The sequence below is a fragment of the Bolinopsis microptera genome, chromosome 2, assembly GCF_026151205.1.
Source record: "Bolinopsis microptera isolate Bmic1 chromosome 2, MBARI_Bmic_1.0, whole genome shotgun sequence".
NCBI classification, from domain to species: domain Eukaryota; kingdom Metazoa; phylum Ctenophora; class Tentaculata; order Lobata; family Bolinopsidae; genus Bolinopsis; species Bolinopsis microptera.
Window position 1 is genome coordinate 1,304,805 of NC_087073.1, and position 12,458 is coordinate 1,317,262.

Consider the following 12,458-nt stretch of genomic DNA (forward strand, 5'->3'; position numbering starts at 1 on the left):
CAATTATATATTTTTGTAGCTATATTTACTTGTATAGCTGGTGGTCATTTTTAAATGGTCAGTTTATGCCTTGTGTGCAAACTATCCATCCAGATGCTTAGTGATGTTGGTAAATCATGCCTTCTACGATATATAATGTTTGACCATAAATTTTGTTTTACACATAAACTGTGGCCAAAAAAACAATGTCAATTAACAATATTTAGCATTCATTCTGTTATTTAAAGCGTGTTATTTCCCAGCACTACTACACAACAAAACCTGTCGCCCACGAGGAAACACGGTCGCAGATACAAATAGCCCAATTGTGCTCTTCTAATTCTGTGATCGTGGTGTATCTACTAATACAGCTAATTATATTACTAATGACTGACAAACATTTAAATGGAATCGATTACAGTCGTTTGATAAGTTCCGGTCAAAGTAATGTTCATGGTGATCATATTTTTATGATCCCCGGTTGTGCAACACACTCCGTCCGAAAGGTCCAAGGCAAACCTGTCGATGTTTTCACCATACGAAGTAAGGCGATTGAACATATACACAGCTTACAACTCAACCCATGGGACGATACGTCGTGAGCCTCAATTCTTCAAACATATACAGCACATACCTAGTTGCAAACACTAAACACAACATACACACCATACCAAATATGTATAATGCCATTACTGAATTCGAAAGAAAATATATCTGCTATCTAATTTGAAAAAAATTGAAAATAAACCTGAAGAAAAGGGGAAGGAAGGGGTTTGGGAGAGCAGAGTAGGAAAACAACAGATCCTGTGCCGCAGGATTTTAAAATTGTTTATAGGATCCGTATTGTTTCGTCTCTTAGATTAATATATAGGTCTGATAACCCTTGTCATGGTACTTTGTCAATAACACCGTGGTTTACTCATATGATTAAGTTTAGTTAGTTAACCTATTTTCAATGGATAATACTTTGCATCCAAAGTTGTAGACTGCACATAGTATTGTCTGTCTATTTAGATTGTAGTTCTAACGACAGCTTTCTTAGATTATACTTGAGAATATACTGATAGTAGTGGGAGAAGACTATTTTCACTCGTTGACTTACGGCAGTGATTCCAAATACTGGTTTGATTGTAGATGAATAGTCTGACGGAGTGGTGTGATGAGGTAGATTGCACGTCTGGTGACCTGATTAATAAAGAGAACATTAGACTGGTGATGGAACTTATAATTTTAAAAACATTTCAAGTAAACAGTGCAACTACTTATGAAGAATTGTGTACAGTCAGGAATTATACTCGTACAGTATTGTTTACAGTGTTTCTAGGTTCAAAGAAATCTTTGCCCTAACATCTGCTTGATAACTTTACCGTCTTATCCCTATGATAGGCCTTACTCTGGCACATGTTTTGATCTTATTGCAGTACGCATCAATATCACCAAAGAGAATTCTTATGCATTTCTTTTGTGTTTTAAATATGGCTTCTTCTAGTTTAACTATTATGATACACCTCCCCAAACATATATTCCATAACATAGATGAGATTCAAAAAGGGTGTGGTACAGGTCCTTAATTAAGTGTTTTAGGTACACAGCGACTGATTCCACAGAGTCTACCATCACAATTTCAATGTTACGACTTAACGCTCCCAATGAGCATCCCTGTTCAGTTTTTTGTCCATAATGACTCAAGAAACTTAGTTTCCTCTAACCTTTTTAATTATTATATTATTCCATTGTCAGTTATTCTAATGTCATTAGTGATTGAATCTGTTCATTTCTACAGTTCGGCTTAAAGTGGATATAACAACATTTCTTTGTGTTGATATGCAGCAGAAGAAACTCTATCATATATTGATGAGACAAGTTTTAAGATTTTGTAAAGCTTGCAGTAAAGTGTTTTATACATTTTATCAGACAACAAATATGTTATTTGCATCGGCAAAAGTAATAAACTTACATAGGTTCTTATACTCTATATATTTTCATTGATGTAGATAATAAAAGCACGGGACCTGAATACAGACCCTGGGCACACCAAATATTACAGACAGTTTATTTCGGATTCTGTCACCAAGTACTGAAAACATATTGCTGCCTATTATATGAGGTAACTGGCTATTCATTTATTTGCAGTCCCACGAATCCATAATCATTCAGTTTTTTAAGCAGTTTATATTACAGATTGTATCAAAAGCTTTAACTTAAATCAATGAAATATGCCCCTAGAACAATGATTTTTTATCCTTAGTTATTTTTCAATGTTAGATCGACAGAAGAAGTTTAAGTGCAATGGCTTGTCGAATGATTTTTCCTGAAGCCATTATAGATAATCATAAAATAATTCCTTGCGACAGGGGAAAGAAACTGTAAAGCCTGGAGAATATCAATGCCATGATAATTCGCTGCGGTACGGTTTGGTGGAGGGTTAGGGTCAACGTTTATGACATTAGTAGGGTTCAAAGTTAGGACTAGAGTTGTACACAATTGACATTTGTTATGGTAATGGTTAAGTTATACACTTCGCGACCTTTATCTGACCACAATATTGCAAAATGCTATGTTGAATTCACGTGAAAAATTTAGTCCGAGGGTCGAAGTCGGAGGTCTAGAAGGTCATGACTCTGTTGGAGTCCGGGCGGACTCCGAGCGGAGTCCGCCGAGCTGGGGCGGACTCCGGCGGATTTCAATTCTTTGCGGAGAGGTTCCGGGCGTAGTCCCGCAAGCACTCCGCCGAGTCCGCAGCGTCCGGAAGTCCGCCAGTGGCTTAGCCTCTGCCGGACGGCACTCTGCCGAGCCGCCGCGGAGGCCGCTCGGAGTCCGCGGGCGGAATTAAAAGTCCGCACGGAGTCCGCTCGGATTCGCTCGTGTGCTCCGCTGGATTCCGCCAAAATGTACTTCGAGTCCAGTGTACATACATTTTAGCGGAGCACCGTGCCGAATCCGCTCGGAGGTCCGTCGGCTCCGCCTCGGAACTCTAACACCCGCGACGGATAGGCCAATAAAAACGACTTCTGATGTCATAGAAAGTTCTAGATTAAAAGATGTGTTCAAACAGGAAAGATAAACAACTTTTATCTGACAACCATTTGATTAGATAATTAATATAATTAGTTTAATCAATTATAAAACAAATATTCAAAATTATAAAATTATTTTCGATCAAAATATTTTAAAATTACGTAACATGATAATAAACAACTTTCACTCAAATTATCGTGAAATCGAAGCAGTAATTTAGATATGACCATATTAAATACTAGATAAGAGTCCTTACTTATAATTCCTCAGCAGCACATTGTGCAATTGTCCTGACATTTAAGGCAGGTTGATCCACAATTGTATTCCTGCTTTCTGCATGAACAAGCATTCCCAACTACTTAAAACAGTTGCAAACTGATGTTTTAATGAGCTTTTTCGGAGCTTTATTCATAAGAGTGGTCACTGTACATCCCCCATTATTCATTTTCATCCTCAGCTTATCGATCTAGGTTATTATTATCTTACGCTGCAGCTGATGGTTAAACAAGATTAGAATGTTGTTCAGGCTGTCCGCAGATTGTGGCGGGAGCTGTCCCCAACTTGAATGTCCTGCAGTTGAAGATTGCGACTTCTGTCAAGAACTGAAAGTCTAGCTTCATCTAGTCATTCTCGATTGTTATGAAATCACTTCATCAATCAAAAGTTCTCCGACATGCTTTATGGTTGCTGGGTGTAAGAATTTGCCGAATAAAAAGCACTATTACACATTCAATCATAGATGCCGATCGTCTGAAAAGCCGGATCCTAACCTAAATCGCGGTTGTATCCAACTGGTTGTGTCGATCCATTGAAAGCGTGGCACCAGCAGTATCGTGTTTTACGTGCCTCCAAAGTTAGGTGGGAGACAAATCGGAAAATCATAATAAACTTTGTTAGACCCTTATGGTTGTCAAAAACTAGGAGCTGAATATCCATTCCAAGGAATCAACCAACCATTATTAACGTCCATAAAACTCCTTACTGTTCATGAATCTTTTACAAACTTCGTAACTATAACTGAACTTTTTAAAATAGTGAAAATTATAAGGTACCCAATATCCTCTCTACTCTTTACTTAAACATGTCTGGAACTGAGGGATGACCGTCTAATACCACCAAAGCCAAGCCATAACTTATTATAAAACTCTGGCATTGGAATCAATCAAGGACCTCCAATCCACAGAATAAACCTCCTTTGTGAACACATCTGTAAACTCAATCAAATCAAAGGCTAAACCGATCTCTTCTAGATTCCCAAAGCAGGTTCTATAATGAGTGGGCAATAATGACAACTTTAAACAAGTTTTGGACCATGCTAAGATATTGATAAAACGTGGAAATATATGAAAACAAATACGTTAATACTATAAATATTGCGTTTCCGTACGGCGCTATAACGTAATAATGTTAAAAGCGCGCGCGCAGCTACTCCCTACCTCAACATATAGCTCGGTGTTTTCTTATGCTCGCACAACGTTTTTTATTCTTGGCCGTTAATCAGACCCATGACATAGACGCTATAGGTGGCATGACTGTAATTTTCTTCCACAATTACTGAATTATCCATCCATAAAGTGATTTTACAAAATGAACACTAACCTCGTGTTTCGGTGTTCACTTAACGTTACTGGCGGCTGAACTGTGTGTCTGACGTTGCAGCAAGATCGGACACTGCTTGATATTGTATTAGCAAATTTGTATAGTGAATAAGTGTTTAGTGTTATATAAAACTCTGCACCTGGTAGCACGGCTAACACAAAAACAAAAATGTTTGGCATGGCTTGTGCATAACAAAGTAAATAACACCACTCACGATAAAAGCCGTCTGGAAAACTCCTGCAAAATGTTTCCAATGTAGTCAACGGCCAAATAAAGAAATCACTACTAGCAATTGTTGTCCCTTTAACCCACCTACATAATTTGAACATTTGTGGCGAACTCATTGAACAACATCTGAATTAATAAAACAAAAGTAATAAAACAAAGTTAATTTATTTACCAATTATTCACTCAATACATATCATAAATTCTAATCAATGGAAACACAATTGCAAAATGGATTCCCTTAAACTATAATTAATGTTGTGACTAATAATCTATTGACTTTGCCAAAGTTTAATTTTAGTTAAGTATGAAAATGCCACCACATCATAGTTAGGGTAAAATGTTTTTTAAATTTAAAATTGAGAATATTGCTCTATGGCTTAAAATGTAAAATTCTAGCAAAAGTATACTTATTTTAAAATAGTTGGTACAGGTTTATGACAAGTACTGGCTGGGCATGACAAAGATTAATTGGGGAGCTGTATAAGGACCTGTTGCCTGTAAGGGCTTTAACCGAAGCCCCAAGGGGACCACAATTTTGAAAAGTATCAGCCAGATGATTTCTAATTAGAGCAATTATTTATTTTGGAGCTAGGATTACGTACGTTGAATAGCAGGAGGTCCATGTTTTAAAGGCTTTTATCCTTTTGTGCTAATTATCCTCCATATGCCTTAGTGATGTGGGTAAATCAGTGCCCTTCTACGATAAAAGTTTAGACATAAATTTTGTTTTAACCACATCAACTTGTGGCACACTAATGTCAATTACAATATTTAACATTCATTTATATTAAAGCGTGTTTTTCCGCCCCCTCACTACTACACAAACAAAAACCTTCTGGCCCACCGAGGGAAAACACGGTCGCATAACAAATGAGCCCAATTGTGCTATTCAATTCTTTGATCGTGTGTAACTACTATAAACTAGCTAATATACTAATAAAATTAAATGGAATCATTACAGTCGTTTGATAAGTTCACGTGTCAAAGTTATGTTTCAAGGTGATTCATATTTTTTTGATCCCCTGTGGGCAAACACTCGTCGAAAGGTCAAGGCAAACCTGTCGATTTTTCAACCATAACGAAGAAAGGCGATTGAACATATACCAGCTTAACAACTCAACCCATGGGACGAGACGTCGTGAGCCCTCAAATTCTTCAAAATATACAGCACATACCTAGTTAGCAAACACTAAACACAACATACAAACGATACCAAAAATTATAATGCCATAACTAATTCGAAAGTAAAAATATATCTGCTATACTAAATTAAGAAAATTGAAGAATAACCTGAAGAAAGGAATGAGAATGGGTTTTTGGAGAGGCATAGAAGAAAACAACAGGAATCCTTGCGCAGAATTTAAATTTGTTTGTATGATGATTCGTTTTGTTTCGTCTCTTAGATAATATATGGTCTTGATACCCTTGTCATGGTTCTTTGCAATAACACCGTGGGGGGGGGGTTTTTATTTTACTCATATGATTATAGTTTAGTTAATTTTCCTAATTTCAATGATAATTCAATTGCTCAAAAGTGTAACTGCAGCACCATAGTTTGTCTTTCATATTTAGATTGTAGTTCAACAAAGCTTTCTTAAGATTATACTTGAATATACTGATAGTGAGTGAGAAGTTCTATTTTCACTCGTTGACTTAAACGGCAGTGATTCCAAATACTGGTTGATTGTAGATGAATAGTGAGGACGAGTGGGTGGGATGAGGTAAGTTGTCCGTTCTTGTGTGACCTGTGAATAAAGAGAACATTGAGACTGGTGATTGGAACTTATTAATTTTAAACATTACCAGTTGAAACAGTGCAACTTATTAAGATTGTGGAACAGTCAGGAAGTTATACCTCGTTACAGAATTGGTTTACTGGTGTTCTAGTTCAAAGAAATCTTTGCCAACATCCTGCTTGATAACTTTACCCGTCTTATCCCCTAGTGATAGGCCTTACTCCTGGCACATGTTTTGAACTTATTGAAGTACGCATCATTATCACCCAAAGTGAGAATTCTTATGCATTTCTTTTGTGTTTTAAATAGGCTTCTAGTTTATTATTTGTTTCACCGTCCCCAAACAGATATTCCATAAAACATAGGGTGATTCAAAAGGGTGTGGTACAGGTCCTTATAGAGTGTTTTTTAGGTTACACAGCGTCAGATACCACATATTCTAGACCATTCTCACATTTCAATTTACGATTTAACGCTCCTCAAGTGAGCATCCCAGTTCAGTTTTTGGTCAATAAATACTCAAGAAACTTAATTCCTCTACCTTTTTTAAATATTATATTATTCAGTGTCTAGTTCAATTCATTAGTGTTTGAACTTGTGTCATTTCTAACAGTTCGGCTAAAGTGGATATAACAACATTTCTTTGTGTTGATAGCAGCAAGTTACTCTTTCAAATATGATGAACAAGTTTAAAGAATTTTGTTAGCTTGGCAGTAAAGTGTTTGTTATACATTTAACTACAACAAATATGTGTTGAGTCATCGTCAAAAAGTAATAAACTTACCTAGGTCTGATACACTATATATTTCATTGAATGTAGATAATGAAAAGCAATGGACCTAAATACTGACCCTGATGCACACACCAAAAATACGACAGTTTTGTCGAATTCTTCTCCAAGTACTGAAACTTATTTCTGCCTAATAGAGAGGTAATCTGGCCTATTATTTATTTGGCAGTCCCTCGAATACCGATAATCATTCAGTTTTTTTAGCAGTTATCAGAACATATTGTATCAAAAGCTTTACTTAAATCCAATGAAGATGCCTAGTACATGATTTTTATCTCTTAAGTTGGTTTTTAATGTAGTCCGACAGAAGAATTAAGTGCATGGCTTGTCGAATGATTTCTCTGAAGCCATATGATTTTCATATATAAATCCTTGGCGACTGAAGAAACTGTAAAGCCTGAGAATATCAATAGACAATGATATTTCGCTGCGGACGGTTGGTGAGAGGGTAAGGTCAACGTTAATACATTATGTGTCAAAGTTAGGACTCGAGTTGGTACACTATTGAAGCATTGTGAGGGGTAATGGTTAAGATTATCACTAGCGACCTTTCATCTGACCACAATATTGCAAAATGCTATGTTTTTAATGTCACTGACAAGTTAGCCGAGGGTCGGAAGTCGAGGTCGTGAAGTTCAGTGGACTCTGTTGGAGTCCCGGCCGTACCCGAGCGAGTCCCGCCGAGCCAGGCGGACTCGGCTGATTCAAGTCTGGGCGGAGAGTCAGTCGGAGTCCCGCCTACCCTTGCGACATCCGCCGGAGTCCGCAGCGGACCCGAGTCCGCCTATAGGCTTACTCTTCGCGGACACTCAGCCGAGCCTCCGCGAGCCGCACGGATCCGCGCGGACATTAAAGTCCGCACGGAGTACCGCTCGGAGTCCGCTCGGCTTTTCCGCTCGGAGTCCGCCAAAAAGTCCTCGAGTCCATTTAAAATACATTTTAGCGGAGCAACCGCGGAGTCCGCTCGAGTCCGCGTCTCCGCCGCTTACTTCTACTCCGTCGACGGATAGTGCAAAAAAAACGACTTCTGATTCTTAGAAAGTTTCTAGATTAAACCTGATGTGTTCACAAACAGGAAAAGAACAACCTTTTTAACTGACAACCATTTGATTAGATAATTACTTAATGTATTTAATCAATTATAAACAAATATTCAAAATATAAAACATTCTTTTCGATCAAAAAATATTTTAAAATTACGTAACATAAAATAAAACAACTTTTCACTAAAATAAATCGTGAAATCTAAGCAGTACTTTATATATACCATATTATATACTATATAAAGATCTTACTTATGAAGTCCTCAGCTTGCAAGCATTTGTGCAAATTGTCCTACAGTTAAGGCTGTTGATCCACAATGTATTTCATGCCTTTTCTGCATGAACAAGCATTGCCACAACCTGACTTTACACAGTTGCAACTGATGTTTAAAATGAGCTTTTCGAGCTGTAATGCCATAAGAGTTGTTCACTGGTACAATGCGCCCCATTATTCTTGCTTTCATCCTCATCTTATCGGATCTAGGTTATTATTTACTTAACCTGCAGCTGATGGTAAACCAAGATTAGAATGTTGTTCAGCTGTCCCAAAGTTGGCGGGAGCTGTTCCCACTTGATTCCTGCTGTTGAAGATTGCGACTTCTGGTTCAAGAACTGAAAGTCTAGCTTCATCTAGTCAATCTCGATTGTTGATGAAATCAACTGCAGCATCAAAAGTTCCCGACATGCTTTAATGGTTGCTGGTGTAGAATTTGCCGAATAAAAAAGCATCTATTTACACTTTCATCGTATAGATTCGATCGTATCTAATAGCCGATGCCTTACCAATTTCCGTGGATCCCACATAGTGGTGTCAGATTCCATGGAAAAGCGTGCACAGCAGTACGTGTTTACGTGCCTCCAAGTTAGGGAGTCTAAATCGGTAGTTCCATAAATAAACTTGTAGAGCCCATATTTGTCAAAAACTAGAGCTGAATTCTACTCAGGAATCAACAAACATTATTTAACAGTCAAAAACTCCTTACTGTGTATAATCTTTACAAACTTTCGTACTATAACTGAACTTTTAAAATAGTTGAAATATAGGGTACCCATATCTCACTACTTCGTTACTTAACAGGACTGAACAGAGGGATTACCGTCTAATACCACCGAAAGCGAAGCCATAACTTTTATTTAAAAAATCTTCTCGGCTTTGGAAACAACTCAAGGAGCTTACCATCCCAGAATAAACCTGCCTTTGTGGAAAACACACCTGTAACTCAATCCAAATCAAGGCTAAACCGATCTCTTCTATAGCCCAAAAAAAAGCAGGTTCGATAATGAGATCATAATGACAACTTTAACAGTATATTGACCATGCTATATTATGATTAAAAACGTGAATATAAGTAAACAAATTAGCTTAATTACTTTAAATATTGCGTTTCATCCGTACGGCGCTTATACGTATATATGTTTAAAAGCGCGCCGCAGCTACACCTATCTCAAACATTTGCTCGGGTTTCCTTAAGCCGCGCACGTACGTTATTCTTGGCCGTTAATCAGACCATTACCATAACGCTATAAGGATGGCAGTTGACACTAATATGCTTCAACAAATACTGACTTTAGGAGTCCCATCCATAAAGTGATTTACAAAATGACACCTATAACCTACGTGTTCGGTGTCCTAAAACGTTACTTTGGCGCTGAACTGTGGTGTCTGACGTTTGCAGCCAATCGACTCTGCCTGATAAATGTATAAGCAATTTGTATAGTGTATCATTGTTTAGTGTTTAAATACTCTGCAAACCAGTTATCACGGCTAACCACAAAAACAAAATTATTTGCCTGCTTTGGCAAAACCAAGTAAATAGACAACGCACATCCGATAAAAGCCGACAGAAAAACTCCGGCAAAATTTCATTGTAGTCAAGTCAACGGGCACAAGAAGCACTACTAGCAATTGTGTCCTTAACCTCCTACATAATTTAGAACATTTTAGTGGCAACTCATTGAACAACATCTGAATTAGATTAACAAAAGTTTAATAAACACAAAATTTAAATTATTACCAATAATTCAATCAATACCATCATAAATTCTAATAATGGAACACAATGCAAAATGGATGTTCTTAAACTATAATTTTGTTGTGACTAATAATCTATTGACTTCAAATTGAATTTAGTTAAGTAATAAACGCCCCACCAACATCATTACCAAAATTAGTGTACTGCTACTAGAGTATTGCTGTACCAAATTAGTGTACTGCTACTAGAGTATTGCTGTACCAAATTAGTGTACTGCTACTAGAGTATTGCTGTACCAAATTAGTGTACTGCTACTAGAGTATTGCTGTACCAAATTAGTGTACTGCTACTAGAGTATTGCTGTACCAAATTAGTGTACTGCTACTAGAGTATTGCTGTACCAAATTAGTGTACTGCTACTAGAGTATTGCTGTACCAAATTAGTGTACTGCTACTAGAGTATTGCTGTACCAAATTAGTGTACTGCTACTAGAGTATTGCAGTACCAAATTAGTGTACTGCTACTAGAGTATTGCTGTACCAAATTAGTGTACTGCTACTAGAGTATTGCTGTACCAAATTAGTGTACTGCTACTAGAGTATTGCTGTACCAAATTAGTGTACTGCTACTAGAGTATTGCTGTACCAAATTAGTGTACTGCTACTAGAGTATTGCTGTACCAAATTAGTGTACTGCTACTAGAGTATTGCTGTACCAAATTAGTGTACTGCTACTAGAGTATTGCTGTACCAAATTAGTGTACTGCTACTAGAGTATTGCTGTACCAAATTAGTGTACTGCTACTAGAGTATTGCTGTACCAAATTAGTGTACTGCTACTAGAGTATTGCAGTACCAAATTAGTGTACTGCTACTAGAGTATTGCTGTACCAAATTAGTGTACTGCTACTAGAGTATTGCTGTACCAAATTAGTGTACTGCTACTAGAGTATTGCTGTACCAAATTAGTGTACTGCTACTAGAGTATTGCTGTACCAAATTAGTGTACTGCTACTAGAGTATTGCTGTACCAAATTAGTGTACTGCTACTAGAGTATTGCATACCAAATTAGTGTACTGCTACTAGAGTATTGCTGTACCAAATTAGTGTACTGCTACTAGAGTATTGCATACCAAATTAGTGTACTGCTACTAGAGTATTGCTGTACCAAATTAGTGTACTGCTACTAGAGTATTGCTGTACCAAATTAGTGTACTGCTACTAGAGTATTGCTGTACCAAATTAGTGTACTGCTACTAGAGTATTGCTGTACCAAATTAGTGTACTGCTACTAGAGTATTGCTGTACCAAATTAGTGTACTGCTACTAGAGTATTGCTGTACCAAATTAGTGTACTGCTACTAGAGTATTGCTGTACCAAATTAGTGTACTGCTACTAGAGTATTGCTGTACCAAATTAGTGTACTGCTACTAGAGTATTGCTGTACCAAATTAGTGTACTGCTACTAGAGTATTGCTGTACCAAATTAGTGTACTGCTACTAGAGTATTGCTGTACCAAATTAGTGTACTGCTACTAGAGTATTGCTGTACCAAATTAGTGTACTGCTACTAGAGTATTGCTGTACCAAATTAGTGTACTGCTACTAGAGTATTGCTGTACCAAATTAGTGTACTGCTACTAGAGTATTGCTGTACCAAATTAGTGTACTGCTACTAGAGTATTGCTGTACCAAATTAGTGTACTGCTACTAGAGTATTGCTGTACCAAATTAGTGTACTGCTACTAGAGTATTGCTGTACCAAATTAGTGTACTGCTACTAGAGTATTGCTGTACCAAATTAGTGTACTGCTACTAGAGTATTGCTGTACCAAATTAGTGTACTGCTACTAGAGTATTGCTGTACCAAATTAGTGTACTGCTACTAGAGTATTGCATACCAAATTAGTGTACTGCTACTAGAGTATTGCATACCAAATTAGTGTACTGCTACTAGAGTATTGCATACCAAATTAGTGTACTGCTACTAGAGTATTGCTGTACCAAATTAGTGTACTGCTACTAGAGTATTGCTGTACCAAATTAGTGTACTGCTACTAGAGTATTGCTGTACCAAATTAGTGTACTGC